Source organism: Cavia porcellus, unplaced genomic scaffold, assembly GCF_034190915.1.
Source record: "Cavia porcellus strain 051 isolate PalLab524CR breed Dunkin Hartley unplaced genomic scaffold, mCavPor4.1 scaffold_14, whole genome shotgun sequence".
NCBI classification, from domain to species: domain Eukaryota; kingdom Metazoa; phylum Chordata; class Mammalia; order Rodentia; family Caviidae; genus Cavia; species Cavia porcellus.
The window spans coordinates 19,170,672-19,178,825 of NW_026947497.1; the positions used below are offsets into that span (position 1 = coordinate 19,170,672).

General features: G+C 35.8%; 1 pseudogene; it reads left to right on the top strand.

The window, feature by feature from the left end:
- The first annotated feature begins 6,398 nt into the window (after nucleotides 1-6,398).
- LOC100721741 (SAP domain-containing ribonucleoprotein-like) lies at nucleotides 6,399-7,786 on the top strand (annotated as a pseudogene).
- The last annotated feature ends 368 nt before the right edge of the window (nucleotides 7,787-8,154 follow it).

Here is an 8,154-nt window from a genome sequence, read left to right on the forward strand (position 1 = left end):
CTCATGTTCACAGTACATGCAGTTTAAAATCATCTTGAGGAGCGGGTGCAGTGTACAGTACACAATGTCGCTTGTTCTATTCTTTACTCTCCCTTTCTTCCCACTGACCTTTGTTCATTTGACCTCCCTCCCTCCTGCTCTAAATTCCTTTCACTATTTTCATTCTGTTGATATTACTAATCTTAGATCACTTTTATGACATACAGTGTTCACATTCTTGATGTTATCAGGTTCCTGTACATGGCATATCTTCATCCTACTCACTTCCCCTTTCCCCTCTTCTTCTCCCCTCACCCTCCATTTCCTGGACTTCTTCCTATTTGCAAGACATCTATCCCCTTGTCTCCTTCTATTGATAGCAACCTTTACTGTGCTCTTTGTACACTGCTCTTTGCACGAATGAGATAGTATATAGTATTTAATCTTGTATGTCTGATTTATTTCACTCAATATTGTATTTTCCAGATGCATCCATTTTCCTACAAATGTCTCAAATTTGTTCTTCTTTATAGCTGAGTAGCACTATATTCCACTATGCATAGACACTATATTTTCTTTATCCAGTCATCTGTTGATGAGCATATAGGTTGCTTTCAGGATTCAACTGTTATGAATTGTGCTGCTATAAATATTGGTTTCTATATACCACTGTACTAGTATGTCTTTAGTTCTTTGGGGGAGATACATAGAAGGGGGAAGGTATGAACATATAGAATTTCTCATTGTAATTCTTTGAGAAATCTCTATACTGATTTCCATTATGGTTGTATAACCATTCCCACTAGTTTTACTGTTTTAATATTATTGCAATTTATTGAAATATAAGAGGGTTCTTGTTTCACTGCAGCTGAACCAGCATTTGTTGGTTTTTCTATTTTTCACTTCCTAATGATTATCATTATCTTTCAGTGTAAGATGGATTCTTAGCATTGTTTTAGTTTGAATTTCTTTAATAACCAGAGATATTGAAATTTTCTTCCTACATTTGGTCATTCGTATTTCTTTTTCTGAGAATTGTGTGTTCATTTCACTTGTCCATTTCTTGACTGGATCTTGTATTTTATATGGAATCTGGTCTCTGTTACACTAGACTTCCTGCCTCAGACTTCCTGTCTCACTATCAATATGTCTGCTCCCCAGGAGGAAACCCAGCCAGCTAACCTGTCACAGCAACGCAGCTTCCCCCTTTTCTTAAACTGTCTGTTTGACTTGATTGATGTATTGGCTTTCCTCACAAATTTTTCATTTCAGCCTAAAACCCCTCAACCACCTGCTAAATACCTTCCTCCTCCATGGATCTTTTCTGAGCTTCTTTGGAATGATTCCTTCTCTAGTAAGCCATGTTGAATCATTTCTCATGCCCTGTTTTCTCGTCCTGACCAGCTCTGAGGTTTTCTATCCCTCCTAAACTTTTCAAACAACCAGATTTGGCATTCAAAATTTTTATTTTCATTCATTTACTATTTCAATTATTTCTCCAATTGCTATAATTTTATTCTTGCTTTAGGTTACATTTACTAGTAACCCTAGTCCCTAGTTCCTTAAGATGAAAGCTTATATTATGGATTTTTAGACCTCTTAAAAATTTCTAAGATAAATCTTCAAAGACATAAATTTCCTTCTAGGCCCTGTTATTGTTGCATCCCTAAAGCTGAATTATTATACTCACTATCTTACGTTCAAAATATTTTCTAACTTCCTTCATAATTTCTTCTTTGAATCATAATTTTAGAAATATGTTGTTTAACTTCCAATTATTGGATGTTTTACTAGATAGTTTAATGTTATTGAGATTTATTCAAATTCCAAAATGGTTAGAAAAACAAACTCTGAACACATTAAATTTTCTAAAAATTTTATGGAGACCATATAATGGCCTTGAGTATGATTTTTCTTGTGTAGAATGCCCTATGTTTACTTACAAAGATTATGTGTTTTGTAATTATCAAATGTAGTGCTCTACATATATTATTAAGGTCGAATTGCTGACAGTGTTATTTAGATTTTCTGTGCCTTCACAGATTTTTGCTCTCTTCAGATGGCACCATCATCATGGAATAAAGATGCTCTTACTGTCTAAACCATTGTTCGAGGTTTCTTCACATAATGCTTTTCTACAAATCACCTTGTTATGAACCTTCAAATCATTCTTGCTACCAAAGCCTTATCCCCGGCCACTCAATCACTTCCTGGCACAGAAATGAATCCAACGCACTTCTCCAAGTTGAGCCCCAAAGAGAGGGTGCAGTTCTTTTGCTTTAGTACCTTTCAGGTTCATCTCCTATGTGGGACTAAAATGCTACAGCTGTTCACTTTGGGGTAGTAAGTGGAAACATCAGAAACACACATTGAAATTGTTCCTTATCCACATGGATGGTCGTGTGGAACTCCATCGGGCTATAGGTAGAGGATAATGGTAAAATGGAAATAAAATCCACTCTCTGAAAATATGAGATGCTGTTATGTCTTAAATCCAGCTCACAGCCTATCTTGTTTTTTCGTAGCACACTGGTGGATGCGCTCAAATTTAAAGCCTTGCTGGTTGAATAACTTCCATTTTGTGATGATTAGTTAAGTTCACATAGTACTTGATAAGAGGTTCCAGCTTGTACCAAAACAGAATCTGTTCCTCAAAAAAAATTTGTTTTTGACAAATAAGATATATCACTGCTCCAAAACTCTATGAACCTCTACTATTATTATTTTGCCTTTAGACAGACCCAGTAAATCACTGTGATTCACTGAAGACATTTCAAGAACTATGGGAAACAGTGTATCATCAAGGCTAAATGATAAAACTTCCTCCACAGCAACACAGACAGCCTAAGAGTCTTTGTTTGTTTGTTTGTTTGTTTTGTTTGTTGAGACACATGGCAATCCTCCCATCTCAGCCTTTGGGATTTCGAGTTTAACAATATTTTGCAAAACAAATGGCTGAAGCATGAGAAGCACACACCACTGAGAATAATAGTGAAGTTATACTTCTGTGATTGTCAATGAAAAGGAATATGCTCCTAGGATTGCTACTCACCAGAACAGAAGAAAAAGATTTAATAATTGCCTACAAGTTCCAGAAACTGTATTGGTGTTTTGTTGGAGACTTCATTCAAAATAGCAGATGTAATTGTAATCACCATACGAATAAGTTTACAATCTACCTTATTTTTCCAGGATCTGTATAAATTCTGCACAAATTAAATGTGGATGTGACAAGAATAATCCTTCAATATCATTTTGGCTTATTTACCTGAATAAGAGAGTTGTTTGGATTAATTATTTTAACAAAGTAATTTCATAGTCTTTCACTGGATTTTCTCTATTAAAATAATTTTATTCTATAGATCAAGATGCAAATGAGAAAATCCTGGAGTTTATCACGTAAGTCTAATCCAGCAGTATATCCTAGAAATTAAGAAATAACAATGGTATCCTAGACCTACTTGGTCCTCAGTGAAAAATAACCAAGCCAAAATTTTTATCACCTGAATTTGTGGGCAAAAATTCCCATCATTGATGGACCACAGTGGTAGTCTGTGTGTTATGACACTCCCTGAGCTAGTCAGTGGGTATTCTGATAATACCTAAGGACTATAGCAGTTCAGAACCAATAAACTCCCAAACTTCTAGTTATTCCCCTTTCCCAAAGGTGTAGTCAAGTCAATCAATACTTTCAGGTCCCTTTGGGAAAGATTAGGAATAAGATTTACATAAGGATTTCAGGTTTTATCACCAAAACATCTTTTTATCCCACTCGCCCTTTTTTCAAGGATTTCTGAGTATATGAATCTCTCAGTAAAGATTACATGTTTTATAAATTCATAAGGCAGACCTCTGTTCACAAGGTAGATTCAATGCTTTTAGACAACGTCCTTAAAAATAAGTTTCAAGTGTCTGTCTGCATACCTTGGTAAAATTAAAGAAGCAAACAGATTTATAATTATTTTGAGTGTGAGTCCTTCCCTCATGCAGTAGACACTGACCTTGCCTGTGATTCCCTGATGTGTACTAGCCTTGGACTTTAGTTACAAATCTTTTGGTTCCTAAGCAAAGAGTTAAATTTACACTGAAGTTGTTTTTACACAAAAGATTGGTTCCGGCTAACAGTGGCTTAAAAAATCATTAGGCTGGTGGAAGAAGTAGATTGTAGTGGCATGGGTGGGCTATGTCATGGGTGGGCTATGTCATGGGTGGGCTATGTCATGGGTGGGCTATGTCATGGAACTGACAATGTATTGTTATATTGGAAAGCAGCCAGCTTTTAGAGATCATTAAAGGTTTTTTGTAAAATGGAGTAAAATTTTAGCAGACAAGGAAGGGGTTTTCTGCTTATAAGAGAGATTTGATGAGGTTGGGAAATTTGGAGCAATTTACATTCATCCACATTTCCAAAAATGTGCATTATCTAACTCATGAGATCTCACTACTTTCCATTTTATGTCATAGCTTTCACATAATAAAATGGGGAAATTGTAAATCAGATTAATGCAGCAAACAGCATGACCAGAGTTTGCATCTGACATGAAATATGTCAGCTCTGAAACAGAAAGAGGTAAGAGACACTTTTAGTGCAACAGAGGAGACTCCAGTTCTCTGAATATGCCTTTCATTACTTACATGCAGTGAATTATTTAAATGACTTCTCGTTAATCTAGTGCAGTGCAAAATATTCAGTCCATCCTATGCTCTTTGTATTCCTCATTCTTGTCATAATGGATTGTTTGAGACTATTTTAGCAATGTTGTTATTAAAATACAAACTTCATTCTAGGTATTGAGGCAAATGTTTCCTAGGTATTGCATACTACTGTATTCTTTCTGCCTTCAAAAACAAATGAATCAGAAAAAGCAGGTTTGTATTCACATTTTGAGAGCTTCTAGCTTGCATTTTAACTGCATTGTCCAGCTTCCAAAGATCAGAGTTTAGTCTGAAATTGTTCAAGCATGAATGATTGATTACTGCCTAATAATGACTTATTTAAGCATTAGGCTGAAGGAAGAAATAGGCTATAAGGCAAACTTCCAGGAATAACTCCAAAAGTCATAGCACATGTTGAACTGGTACAGCAGGAAGGCACTGGAGATGGCTGCAGTCTCTGTTCCCACAAAGAAACCACATGTCAAACAGGAAAGCTGCCATGGCAAGAGCACAGTAGCCTCTACTGAAAGACACTAGTGAAACAGATTTCTCCACTTCAGTTCTGCCCTGAGTATAGCGAACTGAGCAAGCCATCCCAGAATTCTGGCTATAAACAAATTGAAGAAACATTATTTGCTTTCTTATGTCTGCCAAATAAGAAGGCATCCTAAAAAAGGGATGTGATGAAAATTAAACAAACTCATGCATAGAATCTAATCCTGTACCATGAAGAAGAAAATTCACAAGGATAAATGTCTGAAAATGTTCATAATATTATTGTCAGTAATGAAAAAATCTGGGTACAAGCAAAGTAAGGAACAGGAAAATTGTGTCTAAGTTTATGAAAAATGACTCTCACAGTAGTCAATTAACAAACTACAGCTATATGTGAATATAACTGATTCTTAGAAAATAACATTGGAAGTAAAAGAAAGTCAAATCTACTACAGTGTTGGTGGCTGAGGATTTAGCTCTGCAGCATATGCAACTGTCTGGCAAGTGCTAGATCGAGAGTTCGATCCCTGGTACCAAAACAAAAACAGAACAAAACAAAAATTACTACAGTACCTGCAAATGGTTCTTTTTCATAAAACTAAAAAGTAACTGTATTGTTTAGGAATATACACATATGTGGAACAGCTGTACTTCAAAAATCAAAGAAATAACAACCATAAAATCCATGAGGAAAAAACTTAGAATTGGAAGAAATACATTTAGTTTTCATGGAATAGGTAATTGCATAACTCTTAGGGTGTGAGTTTACTGCTGTTCATCTTTTATTATGCTTCAAAGCATATGTTATACTTTCTATTAATGAGTCATATAGTTATGCACTAAAATTTTTTAAGCTTTTGCAAGCTAGGCTGCATTAAAAGAAGCTTGAAGTTCAGTATAAATAAACAACAGCTTTTCTACTTTAAATACTGATCAGCTTGTATATTGTATGCACTTCTGGTGATAACAGTTGAGGATGCTATTGGAGAGCTTTGGGTCTTTATGGACAGCAGTGCTTCTCAACCCAGACTGCATGTTGGAATCATCTGGAAGTTTTAAAAATATATTCATGCCAGGTTCCACTAAATTGTATCCAGGGCATAACCTTGGTCTCAGAGTTTCATAGAACTGTGTGGGTGATTACATTTGTATGCAAAGTGTGAACTACTGCTTTTGGAAAAGATGGTATTTGGTGGATCTGCCCAAGGAGATATAAATGAGTATTATCTCATGAAAATAAAGTCATTAGTCTAAAGGACAGCATCAACATGGACCTGGTGCCAGGTGAAGGAGGAGATTTATTCCCTCCACTTTACAAGTTTCTACTGTCAGCTTTCCATATCTTGTTTCTCTCCATGTTAAATTATAGGCCTCAGGTATTTGGGATCCTGAAGGTTATGTTTTTATGATCATGGGATCTTAAAGTAGCCAGATATGCTTGACCTACTGAGTTATATTTTTCTAAATTATATGAAATGGTTAAAAGAGCTTAAAATTCCTTATCGGTGAAAGTATCTGTTCTTCAATCACAAAAGCAGACATGCAAAGGAAACATTATTATTAATTCAGCGTACTTACAGATAGGACAAGCTATGATATTGTAACTACATTTAATAAACATTATTATCTTAACAGCTCAAATAGGGTAATATACTAATCTGTCTCCACAATTCTCTTCTTCCCTGTGAAACTCAGCTTTCACATTCTTATATCTAGATTATATCAAGTCACCTAGTGACATAAATAGATAGATAGATAGATAGATAATATTCCTAATACTATGGCTCCTAGAAGAGTTAATTTCAAATCTCATAACTCTGAACTTCAGGCAATAAAAACATAGATAACAATACAATCAAGCTTTTATTTTATATCATACATCATACATGAACTCAAAATGGACTTCAAATTTAGGCATAAGACCTGAAATTATGTTTATTAGAATAAAACGTAAAGGAAAATCTTCATGACATTGCTCTAGGCCCGTAGTGGTAAACCTACGGCACACGTACTGCAGAGGACTCTGTTGTCACTGAAAGCTCTGAAAGTTTTACATCAATGGTCTAGGAAATAATTTCCTTGGTGTGACACAAGAGCACTGACCATGAACGTAAAAATAAAACAGGATTATATCTAAAACAAGAGCTCATCAATAGGCTACAGGCATGTCTTGAAGAACACGCTGAAGAGAAGGTAAATGAAGATGTCCTGGGAAATGAATTGAGGAAGAACAACCAAAGGCACTGAAACGCAGGTGGAGGAGGAAGAAAAAACTTAATGTGACAGCAGAGAAAAAGATGGTAAAAATTACATCAAAGAGGCTACACACTGGGAAAATGCAGAAGAAGACTGAAAATTTTAATGTACCTATTAGCTTGAAAAGTAAAAACCTGTTCCTCCAGCAGCTAGGCTTGGGATTTCTTCAGTTAAACAAAAGATGTGTCACCGGACACCAAGCCTATGGATCAGCTAAAGGAAAGCACACAAAGACTTGGTTTGAAAGCCTCTTCATTCTCTAGAAAGTCTGAAGAGGATGAGAAGGTGAATAAGAAGGAGGAGCAATTTGAGGTTGTCACAAGTTCAGCTGGAACAAAAACCACAGAGGACACAGAAGCAAATGAGGAAAAGAGCCGAGCACTTTGGGACTGCATGGTAAAAGTTCTTGAGGCTTTCTCTTCTTCAGTGGTTTTCATTTCTGATTCTTCTTGGTCACATACACACCCAAATGCAGTCACAGTGAAGGAGCATGTACCTCAGGCACCACCATGAACTCCGGAAGCAAGATGAGCTACTGCTGTTCCCACTGTAGGATGGCTGTCTTTTTAAATTATTTACCTTGTTAATAAAAAAAAAAATAGGAAAAAGAACCCAATCAGAATGACTACCAATCCCTACTTACAGAAGGGAATATCAGCAGTAAGTTCAATTGCTAAATCTTTCCTCCTGGGTATAACTGATCTGAAACACATTTACCATACAGGAAGAATAATTTAGAAAAACTTAGTATCAGCCACCAGGGGATAA